This window comes from Schistocerca cancellata, chromosome 7 (genome assembly GCF_023864275.1).
Source record: "Schistocerca cancellata isolate TAMUIC-IGC-003103 chromosome 7, iqSchCanc2.1, whole genome shotgun sequence".
Classification (NCBI taxonomy): Eukaryota; Metazoa; Arthropoda; class Insecta; order Orthoptera; family Acrididae; genus Schistocerca; species Schistocerca cancellata.
In genome coordinates, this window is record NC_064632.1 from 178,129,429 (window position 1) to 178,151,534 (window position 22,106).

At 42.6% G+C, this 22,106-nt stretch overlaps 1 protein-coding gene across 1 annotated transcript in view; it reads right to left on the bottom strand.

Moving 5' to 3' along the window:
• The window catches only part of LOC126091924 (protein expanded), a 529,897-nt gene that overhangs the window by 237,170 nt on the left and 270,621 nt on the right, over positions 1-22,106 (bottom strand). Inside the window, exon 2 of the mRNA XM_049907244.1 lies at positions 15,167-15,236. The gene's annotated coding sequence lies outside the window, so the exon portion shown is untranslated. The remainder of the gene's footprint in view (positions 1-15,166; positions 15,237-22,106) is intronic.

Sequence of the window (22,106 nt, forward strand, 5' to 3'; positions counted from 1 at the left end):
GCACACGACTCGAGCAGACGTGAATGATGAGAAGAGTGACGTGCAGCGACTGATAAATTCCTGTCGAGCTATCACAACTTTCTTTAAAAGATCTGCTGGTCTTCAGAATCGCCTTCGGAAGTCATGGAAAGGAGATATAGACACACGATGGAACAGTAAATAGTATATGTTTGAGTCTATTAATTCACAATGGTTTGAAGTTTTGTCAATTTTGTCAGAGGAAAATCAAGATAATTTGATTGATTCTATAGACAAGAGGATGTTGGAAGATATAATAACCTTTCTGACACCATATAAAATAGCTTCTTGTGATCTCGAAGCCTCCAAAACCCCTACGCTTTATTTATGTGTGTTGTGGAAGTTAAAACTTCTCTCCTTCCTTGAAAAAAATGATGGCGACAGCCCATTTCTGATACATTTAAAGAGTACAGCCAAATCTATTTTTATCAGCAAATGGGACATAACAGTAACCCATAAACTTGCAACGTTTTTGAATCCAAAATATAAAAACCTAAAATTTCTTAGCAGTGCCGAAAAAGAAGAAGTTGTAAAGGAAGCGAAAAATTATGTTGTGAGAAATTGTCCGCAGTTAAAAGATAAGGAGGAAACAACATCTGGAATTCCTGCAAAAAAACAGAAGTCTGACGTGCTTTTTAATGAATTTGAAGATTCCTCGGAAGATGAATCGTCGAGAGTTCTTGACTTTGCGTCAGATGAAATTCTCAGATATACGAATGATAAAGTCCAATTTTCGGAAGGCATCGACCTGATAGCTCGGTGGCATGGACGTGAAAACGTCTATCCGCGTCTTTCCAAACTCTCATACCTCGTGCACTGCATTCCAGCGTCCAGCGCGCCATCTGAGAGAAGCTTCTCTATTGCGGGACAAATAATGCAGGACCGACGCACGTCTTTGAAACCACAGACGATTGATGACATCATGTTCCTGCATAGTAATCTTCCAAAGTATAAAGGTACTTGTACAGCTTCTCTTACTTCACTGTATTTTTTGGACTTAAGTGAATTAGTTACAATTTGTTTTCATCTGATTCTTTCTTTTACAGAATTTGAATCAGAAGCAAGCAGAAGATGAAAATATTTAATCTGAAGCCTGTGAGTTTTTATTGTAATATTTATAGTAAAGAATTTCTTCGACATATTATTAGTATTTTTACTATTCCCAACAAGAACATTTAAGTAGCATTAGGTAAAATAAGGAAATATTTAACAAGCAATTTGTTTTGTTGTAATTTTCATATTAAAGAGCTGAATTTTAAGTTTTTACTCTTCGCAACAAGAACATTCAACAGCTAACACGTCAATATTATTAAACTAGGTAATGATGATCTCATAAGCGCCTACCTAAATTTTAGCGTGCACTACAGTAACATTTGCAGCCGCCGAGCATTTTCGCTCTGTGTGAACAGTGAAACAGCCCGGCCGGAGCGGTGGCACGGCGGGCCTTGTATTTAATTTCAAGTGGGACTTCCAACTACGGCTCACGACCACCAACAAGCTGTGACTGCGATAGCCCGTGAAAGATTATTCTGATCACATTGAAAACTTACAAAATATTCAAATCATCCAAAATAATAATGTGTCTTTTAATTTACCAGCCAATTAGTAAAGATAAGGGCTGAAATTCGTAACAAAGCTGAACATTTTAACTGTAACTCTGTATTGCTTAACAGGGAACAGTGCCTAACATTTGAAGTTCTGGGACTGGTTTTTATATAGACATCTGGAAATCGTTTGCAGTTCCATTAAACTTTGAAAGAAAAATATTTTTTAACATTGAAAGTATTAACTGCGAAATCCACTGCCCATTTTGTCTTAGTAATTTAGACCAATGTTGAGGATGTTTTAAAGTGTGAAAAACTTGTTTAGTTGAGAATGAAACAGACATTTCATTTATCGCTAGGTCTTAATTCGATAAAACAGCCAAAATATGAGGTTCGGGGTTTCAATCGTATTTTTAGCTAATGCTAAATGGACTCCTAATTTCTATAACCACTGATTTTGTTGTCACTCTTCGGAAGACGAGTTATTTCTTCCAGACAACGTCAATTATTGCTGGCAGTTAACTTTTTCACAGGTGCGCCAGCGTTTTGCAGTATAGGCCTAATACTGTAAATATTTTCACCTGGAAATGACGAGGACTGAACGCGTAAGCTATAATATAATCATCAGCTGACATGAATGGCTTCAAAATTTGACATATCCAAGCAGTGAGTACAAGAAAACTGTCGGTAAATGATGCAATGTGCTAGTAAGAGTTTAAAACCATCGTCATTTTCAGCTGCCTTGGCACAAGAGCAGCGAAATATAATTGTTTCCATACACGTATTTTCATCATTCAATACTATTATATTTAATTTTATTTTTTTAAATAGCGTTTCCAATCTCACGAGATCCGACCCGCTACTGTGTGTGCTCTGGAGCTCCAATGCTTTCCTGTTTGGAATAGTCTGCTTTAGAGTAGGTATAGAGCATTTCCTGTGATTTAAAAAGTCAAAAGTAGTTACGTTGTCGCAGAAATGGCACCCTAACAACAACTATGTCATTACATACCATAATTGTAAGTACTGCTGTCTATTACTATTAATTACTCGTTCAAAACTTAAATATATGCGGATGCGGATAAGGAACTTGCGGATGCGGATTAATTGCTGCGGATGCGGATGCGGTTGCGGATTAGGACCTTGCGGATGCGGTGCGGATGCGGATTGCACTTTTCTTATCCGCGCAGACCTCTACCTATAGTCCTTCGGTGGGGTAAGAGCGTTACGCTTCTTAGCCAATCCAATCATAATCATTTATGTCACATATTTTGACACTCGCAAACTCACTCACTGAAACCTATAGGGTACTTCTCCATGACGTAGGATCATGAAATTTGGCAAGAAGAAAGGTGTCAAGCAGGAGTGAAGGACAAAAAAAAGAAATTGTTAATTTGTTACGATATCACACGAACAATAATATTTTGTCATTTGTTATCCGACTTCAAATTTGAGATTAAAATATTCTTGATAGTGTTGGAGTCCCTGAGACCGATATCTTACCAGTATTAAGTTAATCTGCAATGACACCACACGAAAAAATTTCTTTTGTCATTTGTTATCCGATTTCAGATTTGTATTTAAAATATCCTCGTTAGTCTTGGAGTCTCTGGGAGCAATATCTTGCCAGTATTAACGGAGACAACTGGCAAAAATGGTCGAAAAGCTTAGTTATCGGACTGGATGAAATGTCTATATACATAATTATTTTTTTGCAGAACCCTCAATGTGCGTGGTGTGTTCGAAAGAACAGTAGGTTTCATGAATATACATGCGCCTCACCACCAATTAATGATCAATCAGTGCAGATGCATTTTTCTAACGAGCTCTTACAAACTTCCACTTGTCGCCGTTGAAGTTATGTGCCCGACTGCGGCTAAGACCGTAATTTCATTTTCGACACAAATAGTTTACTGTTTGAAGTGTGCCGGCCACGGTGGCCGAGCGGTTCTAGGCGCTTCAGTCCGGAACCGCGCGATTGCTGCGGTCGCAGTTTCGAATCCTGTCTCGGTCATGGATCTGTGTGATGTCCTTAGGTTAGTAGGTTTAAGTAGTTCTAAGTTCTAGGGGACTGATGACCTCAGATGTTAAGTCCTATAGTGCTTAGAGCCATTTCAACCATTTGTTCGAAGTGTAATACCTCACCACACTTGGACCTTGCATCTTCCACGTACAGAAGGCAAAGGCGTCACAATAATCAAGGAAGTAAATTTGGAGACAATGGGCACATCCTTCGCTGCCATCCTTGACAAGGTCCTAGCGAAGACGTCTTTTCTTACAACCTACTGTGAAATAGAAGTGTGTATTCGCAACGTGTGGATGATTGTCCGATGGTTCAAATGGCTCTGAGCACTATGGGACTCAACATCTTAGGTCATAAGTCCCCTAGAACTAAGAACTACTTAAACCTAACTAACCTAAGGACATCACACACATCCATGCCCGAGGCAGGATTCGAACCTGCGACCGTAGCAGTCCCGCGGTTCCGGACTGCAGCGCCAGAACCGCTAGACCACCGCGGCCGGCGTGGATGATTGTAATGTAATGAGTCGTTCTGCAGTGTAGTGCCGTCAGTGTGCGATTTACAGGGGGGGGGGGGATGGGGGGGGGGGGGATTTCCCCCCTCTGCATCAGACCATCCCCTCGTCTGGCTTTAGTTTATGCATCCCAACCTGGGATGTTTATTTCCCACGCACTGGAGTAAAACTTTACATATAATTTAAATGTGTGCAGCCGAACACTGAAAGTTTTTAATACAGTCTTACTTTTAATACTATTACTATGTTTGCTTATTAATTTTGAAAAAGTGTTATGTAGTAGTTAAGCATTTCAAAACATTTAGAACTAGATCGTCATTCTCTTGTTGTCATTGTTGCTTTCGTCAAGGTGCTTCATCCGTTTACTTGCGAGCTTGCGAGGGAAGTAGTGTGGCAGTCATACCGCAGCAGTCGTACCGCAGAGTTGGGTGAGCTGGGGGCTGAAGTTCCCACCCCGGGCCCTGACACAGGGTGGTGACCGGCCCGGTGCCTGTGCGAACATTTACCGTTAGGCCACCTTTTGGCAACGGTATGGCGCGGACTAACGCGCCTGGGACGAAAGCACACATTACTAAATAACGCACCATCGTCTGCTTCTAGTTCCTAGGATACTATTTCGTGGACCTTCTTCAAATACTCTTATCTTCCACCATCGTTTTCTTTTCCTTTGGTTTTCATTTCCGTTGTTAGCTGCATCTGCAAGTACCAAGTAGGCCGCCGCTGCGATACTTTATCATCCTTTATACTGTAAGCCCGACACACGTGTGGCACAAATTCTTTTGCTTTGGTATAAATTAACTTGCCGCAAGCAAAGTACGCCACATTTCCGTAGCATGCCACAATGTTGCAAGACGTCGCCCCAGCATAAATGAGGCTTTAGAGCCAGGTCTGTATTGTATGGTGGATGTGATGTGTTGCGTACGAAACTAAAACCTGCAATCAGATCCAAACGTCGTGGAAGAGGTATCATCCTGCAGCAAGATAACGCTCACCCACATTCTGCCAAACGGACAGCCGACGCCATAAAGGAGTTGAGATTCCAGGTGCTGGAACATCCACCATACAGTACAGACCTGGCTCCAAGTGATTTTCAGATGTTTGGACCCTTAACGGAAGCACTACAGGGAAGAAGATTTGAAAGTGATGAAGACGTCATTGCTGCGGTGCAAAATTGGTTACAGATGCAACCGAAACACGTATTTTCTGATGAAATAAAAAAAAAGAAGTCGTAAAACGTCGTGAAAACTGCATTGAAGTCCAGGGAGGTTACGTAGAAAAATAACGCATGTTTCAGTTTTCTATCATCAGAATAAGTACAGCTTTTCACAAATGTGCCTTTACTTTTTGAATACATACCTGTATGTAGATGATTTTGTAAATAAGCCTTACCTATGATGTACTTTTAGAGATATAACAAGGGATGGCTTTTCTGATAGTGCATACGCGTGAGTAGTGAGTTTCGGCATTAATATCTATTGATAAGTAACTGTTTAACCATGGCTAACGCCACGGTCCAAGCTAGTAACATATGTAATTATACTAACCCCGTAAGACATTTCCCCCCCCCTCCCCCCACTGGTAAAAGCACAAATCGCACACTGAGTGCCGTGAATGTGCTGTTACCCGGGAGCGCGGCGGATGATATCGGTAGCGGCCGGGGGGGGGGGGGGGGGGTTACATCTAAGGAGTGAAGCAAGACGCGTCAACTGGGGCTCAGCCGCTCACAGCAACAGGCAAAGTGTGCCGCAGCGGCCCAGTCTAGCATACTATGCCGCAGGTATAGTAATTAATCACGCTTAGTCTCTATACGGATACCGACCCTGCTCTGGACTTCGAATTTCTGGTTACCACTGTGTTGCCATTTCCTCTGTGGTCAGCTGACGACAAACTTCGCTCTGTTCGCGGATGACGCGTTTGTGCCAAGGGCAGACACAAAACTGACAGGTAAGCTACCTTTCCTGAAAAGAACGAAGGTGGCCGACCGTCCTGGCGAAAGAATTGTCATAAACAGTGTCACACGTCCTGAGTCCATTAGGCAAGACAGGACGTCGGTGGAAAGGTTTATACATCAAGGATAATACTTCGTCTTCCCTCATTGGGCATATCCTGGCGGTTAATATTTCTTCCATCAGAAAGATTTGAATCGGTTTCTTCTACGTCAAATTGTCGATCATTGAGGTGAGCATATTATACTTATAAGAAATAGTATCAATGTGAACATCGAATCACAATAGTATTCCTAAGGTACATAGCAACTAAAAAAAAATTAATGACATGATTATTTAACCCCTACCTTCTTTGGATTAATAAAGAAGGAGCTTAACTCGGGACGAACAAAGACTAAGCGAGAGATGGGACTTTTCTTTTCAAATGAACCGCCTCGACATTTAACTCACATGCTTTAGGGAAAGCATAAAAAGACCGAAATTTGGATGGCCAGGGGGGTATTCGAACTTGGATCCTTAGGGATGGAAATCCAGTGCGGTCATCACTGCGCCACATCGCTTAGTTGCACGTGTTCACTTCACTTGCCTGACCTTCTCTGAAACTAAATGTTCCTCCAGTTCTAAAACTATAATCGATAACAGTGTCACGATGGTCAAGCAATGAGTACTTATAAATATAATCCGATAAAGAAGTAGGCCTTAGTCCTATTATAAGAATAATAACTGATATAGCTTCTGACACTTCAGAATCTACGTATTAGTGTAACAAATCACTTTTTTTTTCCTCTCGATTTTGTGTGATGTAGCTAATAAACAAAATTTCAGGATAATTACAGAGTTGCGACAGTTCGTAACGTAGCAAGAATTCTCCTGGTAGGTTCAAAACTTCAATATTTTTAAGTACCGATGTTTTGATAAAGATTCCGTAACTTTTTCGAAAAATTCATTTTTACCGCGACTTTAGAGGGCTTTTATAAGATGGGGAACTACGAGATGATGCTTGTTAATGTTCGCAGCGAAATTACTCATAAAATTGTTGGGAAATGTGATTAATCAAAACTAGATATATTCGTCTACAGACTGAATTTGGACTGTTTTAAGGATGATTCACGTGAGAGGAGCGCCTAACGTTAAAGTACAGTTTCACCTCCGATGCTACTTAAACGTAACGTAACGGGGCTCATACCACGTGAAATTACAACGTATCGCCTGTCTTGATCCACATAGTCGCCACATTTCTGGAGCGTCCGGCCATCCTGATTTAGGTTTTCCGTGGTTTCCCTAAATCGCTCCAGGCAAATGCCGGGATGGTTCCTTTGAAAGGGCACGGCCGACTTCCCACCCCGTCCTTCCCAAATCCGATGAGACCGATAACCTCGCAGTTTGGTCTCTTCCCCCACAACAAGCAACCCAACCCACATTTCTGGGCAGTTTTCTTTCCGAGAAGTTCGGTTGAGAACATTACATCAGTGAAGTTTTTCTTAGAGGGCACTCGGATACTGTTGAGAAAAGTACATCCTTTTTGTTTTAAAAGAATCCTAGTGGCTTCGATATCATGGTAGACAAGAAGAACGCTGAAGATTAGATGGGTATGTACCAATGAAGTACTGAAATGACGCGAAGAGAAAATAAAATTATGGTAAAACTCGACCAATGCAATGCATCGGTTGGTAGCATACATTCTGAATCATAAATGAACAGTTAATTTGGTAACGGACGCAAGTGTGTGTGTATGTGGGGGGAGGTATCAAATGGTTCAAATGGCTCTAAGCACTATGCGACTCAACATCTGAGGTCATCAGTCCCCTAGACTTAGAACTACTTAAACCTAACTAACCCAAGGACAGCACACACATCCATGCCCCAGGCAGGATTCGAAGCTGCGACCATAGCAGCAGCGCGGTTCCGGACTGAAGCGCCTAGAACCACTCGGCTACAGGGGCCGTCAGGGGGAGGGGGAATGAGAGGAAGGGGGACGGGGGAAGGGCAGCATTAAAGTAGAGAGAGGCAGAGAGACAGACAGATAGACAGAGATTAAGAGAGAGAGAGAGAGAGAGAGAGAGAGAGAGAGAGACCAAAGCTTGACTACAGTAAGCATGTGTTCAAGTGGATGTAAGTGGCAGTAGTCACCTAGACATTAAGAAACTTGCACACCACAAGACTAGCGTTCAGACCTCTATCAGACCAGTCTTCGAAGTGAAGACCATCACCAGCACCATGACAACAGCCGGTCGCGGTGGCAGAGCGGTTCTAGGCGCTTCAGTCCGGAACCGCGCTGCTGCTACGGTCGTAGGTTCGAATCCTGCCTCGGGCACGGATGTGTGTTGAGTCCTTAGGTTAGTTATGGTTAAGTAGGTCTAAGTCTAGGGGACTGATGAGCTCAGATGTTAAGTCCCATAGTGCTCAGAGCCATTTGAACCATGACAACAATAACAATAACAACGTTGGCTCACTGCCCGCGTTCGCGCAGCCGGTGTTTTGTCCCTAGCTGAGAAGAAGTGAGGTGACAGGCTTGGCGCAGTACTCACGTGGTGCCACCGCAGGCCCAAAGCCGAGCGCCGGGGCGCGGATCCCATGCGTGCTTCCCTCCCCGCCTACGGCCGAACTGTTGGCGACTTGCAGACGCCGTGTGGTAGCTGCGCGCCGGCTATCGACCACGCCGTGTTTACTGGCAGCCATGGCGACTGCAGCTATTCCTAACACCGACAACGGTACAGGTCATTCCTACCCTGGCCGGCACCAGTCCACTGACATACCAGGGGTGACAGCCGGAGCTGCTAATAGCTACTGGCACTGATGGGTCCTATCAGAGCCTCGCTACGCCTTTCGACCGGTCGTTGAATCCTCTTTGGCTGGCTGTAATAGCGATGGTGAACAATGACTCGGATGCGATGATCATCGGTGGAGCTTGTTGGCGTCTTTTGGAAGAACGTTGACCAGGTTCTGGTTCGTGTCCCTGACGCATCATCATCATCACTTCCATTGTTATTATGATCACTACCATCGTCCGTTATGAGCAAACTACAGTAAAAAGAAGGTTTTTGAAAGACACCATCATCGTCCAAGAGAGTTAAAATTATTCAGCCATGCGGTCTGAGGCGCCTTGTCACAACAGTCTGTACGGCTCCCCCGTCGGAAGTTCGAGTCCTCCCTCGGGCATGGGTGTGTGTGTTGTCCATACCGTAAGTTGGTTTAAGTTAGATTAAGTAGTGTGTAAGCTTAGGGACCGATGACCTCAGCAGTTTGGTCCCATAAGAACTTACCACAAATGTCAAAAAATTTATAATTATTTATTCACAAAATTCAGTACAGCCATTTCAGTCATGTAACTATATCTAGCAGGATTTATGAAGAATCGATCCACCCGTGATTAGATAGTTCATACTAAAAGAAGCCATACCGATATATTGGGTATACAACCAAACAAAGGCAGTATTGCGAAATTAGTTTTTCGCTGCGATATTCTTGAATAGTGCCTTGCTGCGTCGGATTTGTCACAGAGCGAGGAGACGCTGTGGTTATCACTGGACTCGCATTTGGGAGGACGACGGTTCAAACCCGCGTCCAGCCATCCTGATTTAGGTTTTCCGTGATTTCCCTAAATCGCTTCAGGCAAATGCCGGGATGGTTCCTTTGAAAGGCCACGGCTGATTTCTTTCCCCATGCTTCCCTAATCTGACAGGACCGGTGACCTTGCAGTTTGGTCCCCTCCCCAGAAGCAACCAATCTGCTAGTCTCCAGCTTCCGACAACAGAGAAATAAGTAAATCACCTATCGTCTAACGAAATCCGCATAGCCACTTATGTTCTTCACTCACAGAGCACGGACCAGGCGAAAGTCATGCACAGACTGCGGTAGCCAGTCGCGGCACTGACGTCGAGGTGACGGTATCTGAATTGTACAGTCGATGCACCTCCGTTGTACTAAATAGTTCAAATGGCTCTGAGAACTATGGGATATAATATCTGAGGTCATCAGTCGCCTAGAACTTAGAACTACTTAAACCTAACAACCTAAGGACATCACACACATCCATGCCCGAGGCAGGATTCGAACCTGCGACCGTATCGGTTGCGTGGTTCCGGACTGAAGCGCCTAGAACCTCTCGGCCTCACCAGCCGGCTCTGTTGTACTCTGAAACTCTTTAAAGTCAGTACCGCCATCAGACTGTTGTTTATTTACAATGTTACATTTACACTTACACACTCATGATTTGGGCTTCAAACTGCCATTATCAAGTGTTTTAAGTGTTATAAACTGCCTAAGATGACATACTGCCGTATTAAAATACACTATAAGACACACTGTCTAAGAGTCAATATTTCTGGCAGAGCCTAGTCCTTTGCTTCATTACTGAGTACACCATCTTGACTGAATGACAGTTGGCTAAGTGTCAAAAATTTGCTGATAGGCACAAATTGTCATTTCCCGTTTTCCCGTTCCTTCAAATCCTTCGTGTTGCGGAGCTAGCCCCACTTGGCACTACAGTCTGACCTCATGCCATATGGCGTCCAGCTGTGTGTGCGCGACTGGAGGAAATCTGGCAAACGCTCCCGCACTTCCGTTCACTTCCTCCGAGTATTTAATACTGAGAGGTTATAATTAAACTTTCCCTATTTAACACGGGTACTAATTACCGTACGAGTACCAAACTTGGTAGCATTAATATCCAGAGTATGGGGTGCATGATTTCCATACGTCAACGCACCCCCGTTCACTTCCACGAGGTGCCGTAATCAGTCATCGTAATCCATAGTCTCACAGACCTGACCAGTCGCAGTGTACTTGTTGACGTTGTAAGAGGTCCATAATTAAGGAATTTGTTGCTAGCGCACTCGAGCAGTTGTAATTTCGATGGATTGCTCACGCGCTGCCCGCGATATGTAAGCTATAAGAGAATCTCAGACCAAAGGGCAGTGTTGACTGCAGTAGGAACTGTGTAGCAGTAGGAGTTTGTAGTTGCTAGCAGTCGCCTGTATCGAGTTGGCTGGGCCGGTCGTGGGGAGCGATGGCGGAGCCTGAACGTTGTAGTATAAGGTAAAAGCAGCCTCGCACATATGTACTGTTGTTATGTCAAGCCCCATGTAAATGTTTTTAAAAAAATCTCTTAATAATAATAATCTTTCTTATAAAAAATTAACTTTTGATAATCATTCATCTCAATTTAAAGAACTTACTAATTTCTCCAATCTATGTTCATCCTGATTATTGTAAAGACAAATCAGTTGTTTCTTTTTATACATGATAAATCTATTGGCCAGCATTGCACTGAGCTGTGCCAGAAAAATTTCTTATAGGAGCAGATATATACGCGTTACCCGGCGACCTTATTGAGGTAAGAATTTTCAATTTATTCAGAATGATCTTTCAGGGCCATGACGCAGCACTGCTGACGTCCAAAATTTACCAGTTTAAATTCACAGTCAATCATTGAAAGGTAATAATTGAGCCACAATTTTATGGAGAAATTAGTCACATTTTACTATCGGTAGGTTACGGAATTTTCTGTTGGGAGGTTACACTGAATGTGAATTATATAATTAATTATATTTTTTACTGTTGGGAGGTTATTATACATATTCATTTTCTGTGGGGAGGTTACAACGTGTCAACATGAGCTTGGACAAAAGGAGCACGACATTACTGTTGGCGCTCTATTATCAAAAGATCAGTAATTCTGCAGCTGCGCTTCGAGAATACTGCCGGCTCAATGCATCACGGAATGGCCCTCTTTCTTCACCTGCTGTGCGGAGCATGATGAATAAGTTCGAATCAACTGCAGAACTGGGCATCGCTCCGGGAAGATGCGAAGACCGGTTGCACCACATGTGATTGATGAAATCGCTGTTGCTATGGCAGACAACAGACAACGCTGCGCGTCAGGCAGTGTGTGTGTTGTGTCACGAGAGTTGAACATCCCGTGCTCCACTGTACGGAAGGTGCTTTGAACCATTCTCGAATGGTATCAGTACAAGATCCATATCGTACAGCAGCTTGCACCACAGGAAGCACAACGACGTGTTTGACTTCGCTCTCCACTTTATCGCACAGATTGAAGTTGGCGAGGACAGCCTCTGGACCATCCTATAGACAGACGAAGCTCATTTTCTCTGACGGGTGAGGCGAACACACAGAATAACCGAGTGTGGGGGTCTTCACCTCCAGTCACTGTCCATGAAGTTCCTCTGTATGGTGAACGTGTCACCGCATGGTCTGGCTTCAAGGCCACGTCCATCATTGGACCATTCTTTTTTGAACAGGTTGGCACTCAAGAACTAAAGACGTACAATGTGACTGGCCAGCGTTACTGCGATATGAATGTCATACCCGCCCTACAGCAGAGAGACTTATTGAACGCAACTTTTCGTGCAAGGTGGGATTCCACTGCACGTCGCTCGTGAAGTTCACCAACTCCTCCGAAACACATTTGGAAACGATCGAATTATCAGCTGATCGCTTCCAAATACTTGGCAGGCACGATCATCTGATCTCACTCCCTGTTATTTCTGGTTGTGGAGCTATCTGAAGGACAGGGTTTACCAGGGGAACATTCACACATGTGCTGATCTGAAGCGCAGCATATCAAGAGAGACAGCAAGCAAACCTATAGACATGTCGGGGCACTGATGGACGCCATATTGAGCCCCCTTTGTAGCAGTAATGAAACCGGTATGTAACGGTATGATGTACCGTAGCAGCACATTAAAAGTTTTTCAATTGATTCTGCGTTCGTTTTCTTCCCCATGTCCTTGACATTAATGCTACATAGTTTGGTCCTCGTACGGTAATTAGTTTCCGTGTTATAACGTGTTAAACAGGGAAAGTTTGATTATAACCACCCGGTATAATATGTAACTCATCCACCTCGTCGTTACGTTTTGCAGAACAGTACACAATGACTCTGCTACCCAAGTTGACCTAACTTGCTGCACTGCACTAAGAACTGAGAACGACATTCAACGTCGCCGTGAGGTTGAGAGGCACGACAAAAACGAAATTTAGTTATTCCGGCGAAAAATTATAAGAAATGCCTTTTTTGTGAGCGTTGTATTCGCACGCCAGTGATTCAGTAATTTGCGTCACGAAAAGTCAAACGCGGCATAAGAAGAGACGAAGGCGGGCCAAAATGCGGTCGTCCGTCTCGCTCGGTGGCCTTCACCGCCGTTGGCCGCGCAGCAGGTTCTTCTTACTGCTAGGATCGCTACCGCCAGGACGGAACGGCAGCTGCAGCGGTTAGCAAACTTTTCTGTCACCGGCTGCCATTTCCAACTCACTGCTGTTTCACAGCCAATCAGAATTTCAGAAATTACCGAGTGAAGTCGAGCAGTCGTGATACACTGCAGTCCCATTCGTGGGTGGCCGGATTCAGGTCCAAAGATCCTCTTGATTATCTGCGATGATGCTGCCGTTTAGCGTCTAGTGAAGTCGTCAGAAGTTCAGTTGCAAAACGAAGACCAATTCCAAAATGATTCTGACAAGACATCTTTATGGCCCTAAATGTGGCCATTGGCTCTATACAGTAAAATGTATGACGTCATCCACAAGTGTACTAAAAGAAATTCGTTAAATTTCGATTACACGATAAATCACACACATCTAATGGTTGCCGATTCAACTAAGTTCCTAGGCGTTACAGTTAGGATCAACTTAAATGGGAACGATGATATAGATAATGTTGGAGGAAGGTGAGCCAAAGACTGCGATTTACTGGCGGAATACTTAGAATATGCAACAGGTCGACTAAAGAGACTGCCTGCACTAAGCCTGCACGCCCTCTTCTGGAGTACCGATGCACGGTGTGCGACTCGTATGAGATAGGATTGACGTAATTCTATCAGACTCAGTAAAGGACCTGGAAGAGCATTTGAACGGAATGGACAGTGTCTTTAAAGGAGGATATAAGATGAACATCGACAAAAGCAAAATGACGATAATGGAATGTAGTCGAATTAAGTCGGGTGATGCAGAGGGAATTAGATTAGGAAATGAGACACTGAAAGAAGTAAAGGAGTTTTCCTATTTGGGGAGCAAAATAACTGATGATGGTCGAAGTAGAGAGGATATAAAATGTAGACTGGCAATGGCAACGAAACCGTTTCTTAAGAAGAGAAATCTGTTAACACCGAGTATAGATTTAAGTGTCAGGAAGTCGTTTCTGAAAGTATTTATATGGAGTGTAGCCGTGTATGGAAGTGAAACATGGACGATAAATAGTTTGGACAAGAAGAGAACAGAAGCTTTCGAAATGTGGTGCTACAGAAGAATGCTGAAGATTAGATGGGTAGATCACATAACTAATGAGGAAGTATTGAGTAGAACTGGGGAGAAGAGGAGTTTGTGGCATAACTTGACAAGAAGAAGGGACCGGTTGGTAGGACATTTTCTGAGGCATCAAGGGATCACAAATTTAGCATTGGAGGGCAGCGTGGAGGGTAAAAATCGCAGAGGGAGGCCAAGAGATGAATACACTAAGCAGATTCAGAAGGATGTAGGTTGCAGTAAGTACTGGGAGATGAAGAAGCTTGCACAGGATAGAGTAGCATGGAGAGCTGCATCAAACCAGTCTCAGGACTGAAGACCACAACAACAACAGGATTGACGTATGACAATGGAAAAGCTTAAAGAACTCAGCTCGTTTTGTACTATGGAGGAATAGGCGAGAGAGTTCCACGGATATGCAACACGAATTGGGATGGTAATCATTAAAAGAAACGCTTTTTTTCGTTGCTTTGATATCTCTTCAGGAAATTTCGATCAATACCCTTTCCCTCCGAATGAGAAAGTGTTTTGTTGATGCTCATCTAGATAGGGCGGCATGATCATCGAAAGAAAATAACAGAAATGAGAGCTCTCACGGTAATATTTAAATGTTCGTTTTCCTGCACGCTGTTCGACAGTGTAACGGTAGACACATAGTCTGAAGGTCGTTTGATGATCCCTCCTCCAAGCACTTAAGAGTGAACTGCAGATGTAGATGTTTCTATACAGTAATAATGTTACACAGAAAAAACTACAGTCTGCTTTGTTTGTATGTAACAGACTTATAATAGTTCTATAACAGCTCGCGCTTCTTATACGAGAAGGGACTGAAAAATTATTAAAAGAAATTCAGCACAAGACTTACTGCAGTAGGTCGCTGTGATGGTGCTGGGTTGATGCTGGGCCCTCCCTGTAGCCGACCACGTCACTCTGTCCTGCAATACAAACACACAAAACAGTTGTTGTTAGTGAAGCGCTTTCATACGCAGTGCACAACCTGAAATAAATGCCGATACTTCGGCACATTACTCCTGACTTAATGTTAACTAAATACACGGGCAATTATGGACCTTAGCCCACTGGTTGAACGCTATTCCGACATCTGAGGCGCCACTCCACGGCGGAGTGAGACGAAAATATCGCCAGCAGTAAGTTCCCCCTGCCCTGCTCACCCTCGCCGGTTCTCGAAACCACAGCCATTACGTCATTTAACAGTAGACTGCAGCTGTCATCTTCAGGATGGTTGGAAGTTATTGTAGTTCTGCCATCGAGGAAAAATATTTGTCTATGCCTGGGATCAGTGAAATCAAATGAAATGAGCGTTTGGCGTCATTGGCCGGGAGGCCCCTTGCGGAGCAGGTCCGGCCGCCGTGGTGCAGGTCTTATTACATTCGACGCCACATTTGGCGACGTGCGCGCCGGATGGGGATGAAAAGATGATGAAGACAACACAACACCCAGCCCCTGGGCGGAGAAAATCTCCGACGCAGCAGGGAATCGAACCCGGGCCCGTAGGAAGACAATCCGTCATATTGACCATTCAGCTATCGGGGCGGACCTGGGATCAGTGTTGTTTGTAGACACGTTAACCAGAACACAGCACACTCACGTAATAACTGTTGTGATGTTCAGTCTGAAGACTGGTGTGTAGTATCTCTCAATGCTAACATATCCTGGGCAAGCCTTTGCATCTATGCAAAACTGCTGCAACGTACACTTATTTGAACCTGCTTGAGGTACTTAATCCCCGTCACCCTCTAAAAGGTTTACCACGCATATTTTCTTCCATTACGAAAAACGAGGGTTTCTTGATGCCTCAGGATGTCCTATAAAACGACCCCTTCTTTTAGTTGATTTATGACATAAATCTGTGTCTCTTTTTCGTCTCAGTACCTCTTAATTGATTTCCTCTATACCCATCCAATCTTCAGTTTTTTCTGTAGCACCACACTTCAGAAGTCTCTAATCTCTTCTTCTCTGAACAGAAAATACTTCCTAACACTCAAACTTATATTCGATGTTAACAAATTCCTCTTTATCAGGAACGATTTTCTTGCTGTTGACTCTCTACTTCTTACCGTCGTCAGTTACTTTACCCTTCAAAATAGCAAAACTTTCCTTCTACTTCCAGTGTCTCATTTTCTACCCTAATTCCCTCAACGTCACCTGACTTAATTCGACTAAGTTGATTACCACGGTATAGTTTTGATGATGTTCATCTCATAATCCCTTTCCAATTCCAAGACACTATCGAAAGAATAATAATAAAAATAATCATAATAAAAAGGAACACTGCGATCAGTTGCTGAAAAAAAGGCCGCCGTGTCTTCCTAAAGGCTAAAACTTCATTCATTCTGGATGTAAACGGAACACACCGTCGCCGTCAAAACGTGGCGTCTTCGTATTAGAAAGAACATCAATCAACACAACGCCACGTCGCTTAGCCCAGAATTCAACGGTGAAACTGACGTTGTGAGGCACCATCTGCGTTACAAAATGTCGGAATATGATATCGGCTTTTAGGAACTAGACGTGATTAGCCAAAGCAAAATTCATAAAGGTCGTGGATGCATTTTCGACATGGCCGAGAACTGAAAGAACAGGAAAGTTTCCTCCAAACATTTTTAAACATCAACGTTTATCTGCTTTATAAAATATACACATACAAATACGTCAAATAATACTTTGCAACACGAAGCACCTTCTTTTCTTTTTGATTTTACCCATATTTTGCAGCTATGAAAGTAACTGTATTCAGTATATATAAGTTTAGTAAAAGCCCCTTAAGACATAATTTTTTCATGTTTTATTAAATTACACGATACTCAGGTGCAAATCATCTAATACATAATTTACATTTGTTCTTGAGTGTGGTGAAATGTATTTTCCTGTTATGGGAAAGTTAGATGTTATGTTTCGTATTTCGTGAATCGAGTGTAGAAATATGTGAGAAATAGTGGAAAAAACAGTGAAAAACCTCAAGGCGTGCATTTGTTTTCAACTGTCTACAAACACTTCACAGATCTAATTTAACCTGACTTGATCGAAGATGAAGTTTATCACATAGTGTCAGGAATATGAGTTTTAAGAATTTGATATATGAAAAAGATATAAATTTAAAATAAGTCATAGGAAATATATGCAAATCTTCACGCAACCTCCACAATGAGTCGCGAAAATGGAGCAAACAAGAGGATTAATTTGTTTACTCAGCATCCGATCAGTGGTCTTCTGTGCGCACAGAATAGCTTGTTTTGAGTTGTTACAAACGTAAAATAAAAACTGCTAATTTTATAGCAGGCACGCCCTGTGTTATTTGTCCGTCGTGCTTTATGTTCAGCGATACGTCGACAGCAACCATTTATGTTACGAACGGGAATAAGTTCTAGCGTTGTACGTTAAGCAGCCACAATAGCTCCCGTCTAACGAAAGTTATTTGTCTGAAAACGAAGTAGGGAGTTTCACCTTTTGAGACAGGTTTAGAATTCTCCACGACGAGCGCGAAAAGGTACTTCGAAACCATTCTGTTCCTGATCATAATAACAGCACATGTTCCCAATCAAATATACTTATCGCCAGAAGACCATGTTGTTATGAAATGCACTGAGATTACTCCGCAAAATAGTCCCATGAGATCATGGTCGCGCTAAACAACAGATAAAAGCGTTCAGTATTGAAACAAACGCAACTATTTCGTATTTTGAACGCATTTTGTCGTATCTTATCCATGTTTGCGAAATTAACATGGTATTTCGATTATTGAAAATATCACCTGTTTTCTCTTTTCTTTTTTTACCCACATTTGGTGAAGTTTTTAATAATGATATTGGTACATCGTATTTCTATTTTCCAATGCCTTTTGTACCGAGGAGCCGTGGACGTCGGAAGGTGGGCCAAGATGAAGATATTTATTTGTGGTGTAAAGGATCTGTTGTTTGTGAAGCTATAAAACTTGTTGATTTGACTGTATATTATCATAAATAAAGAACCCTGATACAATTAAAAAAAAATAAAACCGTCAAATTGATGTCGCCACTAGCAGAGAAGCGGTTCTTGTAGTTGTAGCTCTCAGAGGCACTCCGGGATGTCCTCAGTGTGAGGCACCCCTGTGCATGCCTGTGAGTCGTAGCTCGATTGTGTAGCGCAGCACAGAGCTCTATTGCCGTTCGCGGTTAAGTGGTTTACCTACCGGCCTGTCCCCCCCCCCCCCCCTTGCCTCGAACGACATAGCAGAAACAATAAATGATGACCTTGAAAGTATAAGCGAGAGCCACTGATGATGACACATGAGTTCTGAAAAAAGTCTTTGTGTTGCAAAAGATGGAACTAAGAAACATATTCGAAACTGAACAATTTCAACGTGTAATAACCGTAGAAGTATATCCCAGGTCGACTTCCTAAAGAATCCTCGCTCGTCAGGATACAAACTTTCCCGCAGTACATTCCGTTACATGCATCGTTTCCGCTAAGCACGAAATGTACTACCTATAGCCTCGTAAAAGTTCTCAAAGAACAGAAGTAATCGCCTTTCTGTAAGGCGAATGCTTCGGGAGCATTCTAAATTCACCATGCAATACTGTATACGAAAATCGAACTTCAGCTGTATGATAGTCTGTTTATCGCATAAGTTATCATCATTCACCGCCTCTGAGAAGGTGTGTGTGTGTGTGTGTACGTGCTGGATGTACCTTCATAACTCGCGGTGCTTATGAAGCCATCGGTACAGTGCTAAGCTTACGCGCCGCCTGACCCTTCCATATCTCTGCTACCCGCACGACACATCCATGAGGCGTGAAGTCTATGGCTACGAACAAGCCGCCGCAAGTGACAAAGTATTGCACGCTGTCCGTATCGAGTGACGCTAGTTCCGAAGATGACGAGACCCGACAGTCCCTGAGAGTGAAGGACGTGAGAATCCGTTATCGGTGAGACATCTCCAATAACGGAGCAGGCGAGGTACACATCTTGTTCTTCCACAGTTGGTGGTGTTTGAAGACAATAGAGAAGTGTTTGCGCAAACGCTGACTTTTCAGTTTAATCTGTTTACTAATATCCAGTACATTCGTTCACAATGTTATTCTGTTCATACTTGACACTGGAAAGATTGAGATTCGCAAACATATTCGACCTTATATGTTTTGAACATGAGACAGAGTGGTCACCATTTTCATCTTCAGGAGCTGACATTGCCGGGATACTGTTTTTATTTTACTTTTTTTTTCTTTATTTCATTACTTCTCACGTTGTCGATGGTTTCTTGGTGGCATAGATATTGCTGCTCTTCAGCCAAATGATGTCAAAATCTAGTTCACTTTAGTTGCGACAAAAAGTCACGCAGGATGTGGGAGGATATATGTCAGTGCTGAATAGGTCGATAAGTATGAATTTGTCATCTGGTAAAAAATTATTGCGCTGATGCGTTTCGGGTGAAGTCCATCTTTATAACATCTTCCAAACAAACGTACAAACCCATAAGCACAAGCGTAATTCACAAAGGTCTTCGAGAGTAAAAATAAGGAAGGTATTACAAAAATTATTTTTTTAAAAAAATAAACATACCAAATGGAATAGTGCTCATACAAAGAATGGAGTCGCATGTGTCCTTCCTTACCATCAGTGCTAAACTGATGGAGAGTTGCTATTACAAAATCTACCTACCAGAAACTGCCACCAGGTGGCTAGACTGTATTGGCATAGGACTGTTGATATTTTTAAAAATGTAGAGAATCTGATTTATCAATATTTAAGAAATATCTTTATCAGCTATCGATATATCGCGAAGAAGTACTGACATATCTATATATCTATGGAAAAGACTATTGACGTACTGGCCTATAAAAATATCAGTTGCAAAATGTAAATAGATTGCTGGTGTTAGAGCTGTATATTTAAGTATTCATTTATTATTAGATATTCTCTACATAATGAAGTTAGCCGCCTCCTTATTCCCCTTAGAGCAAGAATTTAAGGGAAAATGGCGCATGTTCACGCTTGGCGATAACCACTTTGCTGACAATGGTAACTGCATGTAAGTGGCACAATAAAAGGTGTTCGATGGGTCCGTCATTTGTTTCGTCGGATTTGTCCGAAACAATTCATGTTGACTTTCCTGTTCATTTCTGAAAACGCTAGCGATCTAGCAGTGGTAGTGTCAAAATTGCGTGGTGAAGTTAAATGTTGCAGCTTCTGTTAGTAGCGCCGAGCTCCGATTACGTCAGGAGTTCCACTCATACGTGTCTGCCCAACGCAAAGACCAATCTTATCATTTAGATTTTTGTTAATTTTCAACAACTGTTTTTGAAGCATGCTGAAGTAAACAAATAGCACACTAGTTGCGTAAAAAATTGTTTTTTTTAATGCACTTGGTGTGCTATTTCTTCACATCGCCAATCTTGCTACTCCATTCACCTCCCAGTCCCCCCCCCCCCCCCCCAACCCTTAATGCAGTTGGATTTGACTTCTTTACACAGTCAAAGGGAGGCTGGACGTGATGAAAGCTCAAAAAGTAGTAAGGCTCCTTGACATAGTGAAAGTAAAATTATGTTCTACTTCAATTTCAAAAGAAGAATTCCAACTATTTGCCGAAAATTGTGAAAAAATATAATATAGTACAATATAACAAAAATATAGTATAACATCGGCACTCAATATTGCCATTTCGTTATCGCTATATCGATGTATCGGAAGAAGAGGTATCATCGACATACATCGATATTTTCTGGGAGTAATACCGATATAGAGATACTTTATCAACAGCCCCAATTGGAACGATGACCTGAACTGCGTCCACAAAAAGGTGGGCACATTGAGATGATCTTGAAAACAATGGAGAACTAGGAACAAAATCCTAAACGTCAACTAAATGCAAAAATTTGAGACAGCAACAGCGCATAAATCATACAAGGTTCAGCCAGGGCCGGTAGGGAAGGGACTATAGGCAAATAAGCGAATATAATTTTCATTTTTCTTACTCAGTCGCAACTTCTGTCTCTGGCGTTCTTTATTTTGACTGCAAGGCTCACTCAATTTGTCGATCTTAACGCTCATTCCTTCGCAAAACTATTCAAAGGTGCTGTAACTCTTCGGCGAGAACCTCCATACCTCTTCCTGGAATATTTAACCTATGTACATCCGAATATAAAATTAACCACGGAACTTGAAATACGGGGACAGATGATTTTCGTCGAGGAGGGGAATGGAAAGTGTGCCCAGAAAGCACAACTTCGCCTTGAAATTTAATTTTGTTTATTTATGAGCAAGCGCTTCGTTTCTAGTGCGATAGTGGTCAGCATTTCCCGCATTTGCGCCTGCAAATCCCACCCTAGGTTAAATTAACTAACTTTCGGGCACTTGTATAGGTTTAATTCTGCTATAATCAAATTGTGCTGCAACCACGTTGTTACTTTTGCGTCATTGATATGAGAAGTACAAAACTCGCAGTTTCATAAGAACGTGTAGAATCCGCTTTCGACCTGTTGACAGCGGTGGTTCAGCATCGAAGAGGCAGGGAATATGGGACTCGAACTTACCAATGAGCTCTCAGCAGCGACCGTGCACGACGGTCGTCGCAGCACGGTCCAAAATGTACAAGTCCGTCTCCACAGCGTTTCAAATTTGGTCAAAGCAATGAGGTCAGATGGCGTACAACACCGGGTAGACTACGCGTAATACTATAGAGCATAATCAAAATACTCTGTCAGAATTAGAGACCTGTTGGGTTTCACTTTGGTAAGATCGTTATTGTGCATACTAAAAGGAAGGAAGACTACTGCCTATTGCACTGCAATTCACATTGACGTGCTATT